Below are 721 nucleotides of genomic sequence, written 5' to 3'. Positions count from 1 at the left end.
GAGGAGGGGCGACGGCGGGGATGTTCCCGCAGGACCGGGGACACCAGGGCGGGGAAGGGACGGGACTTGAACCTCTCCCTGACCCGCCCCCAGTCTCAGTCCCTCCCTCCTTCTTTCTTAACTGCTCTGCCCCCATGCTCCGGAACTGAGCCCCGTGCAAGTTGTCCCCTTTGCCTCCGCCTCCGGGCGGGTTGGGGCGTCCTGAGTTGCCGCGGCTGCCTGGTGTATGTGTGAGGAGAGTGGCAGTGCCATGCTGCTGGGGACTGTCCCCGGAGAGCAGCCCGAGACCCCAGGCGGGGCCGCTCCCTCCTCCTCTGTCGGCCTTTCGGGAACGGGCACGAAGGAAAATCAAACTTTATCCCCCTCTGTGACTTCCTGCGCGTGTGTGCACGGGGAGCCAGCTCCCTCGAGACGGATGCTGCATTGCTTCAGGAGGCAAGCTCCAGCCTCTCGGGTCTTGAAAGGTCCTGTCGGTGGTCCCTTCGAGGGCGGGTTTATGAGCTTGCTCAAGAAGGAAGGGTGGGCAGCAGGCACAGCAGAAGCGAATATGACAAGTTGTTCACAGAGGCAGGGATTTAGTGGCTGCATTAACCAGTTGTTGCTGGGTTTCGTCGGCTGGCAGAGAAAGAGGTTTTCTGTTTGAACTCCCGTGTGTGAGTGCGAGTGTGGGGTGTGTGTGTGTGTGTGTGTGTGTGTGTGTGTGTGTGTGGAGAGAGAGAGA

The 721-nt window shown here is 61.0% G+C and overlaps 1 protein-coding gene across 1 annotated transcript in view; it reads left to right on the top strand.

The window, feature by feature from the left end:
- The window catches only part of MCU (mitochondrial calcium uniporter), a 212173-nt gene that overhangs the window by 407 nt on the left and 211045 nt on the right, over positions 1-721 (top strand). The window lies entirely within an intron of this gene.

The sequence above is a fragment of the Carlito syrichta genome, unplaced genomic scaffold, assembly GCF_000164805.1.
Source record: "Carlito syrichta isolate Samal-C Ts95f unplaced genomic scaffold, Tarsius_syrichta-2.0.1 Scaffold254036, whole genome shotgun sequence".
NCBI lineage: Eukaryota > Metazoa > Chordata > Mammalia > Primates > Tarsiidae > Carlito > Carlito syrichta.
The sequence above is the reverse complement of the archived record's forward strand: the minus strand, read 5'-3'. Positions and strand labels throughout refer to the sequence as shown.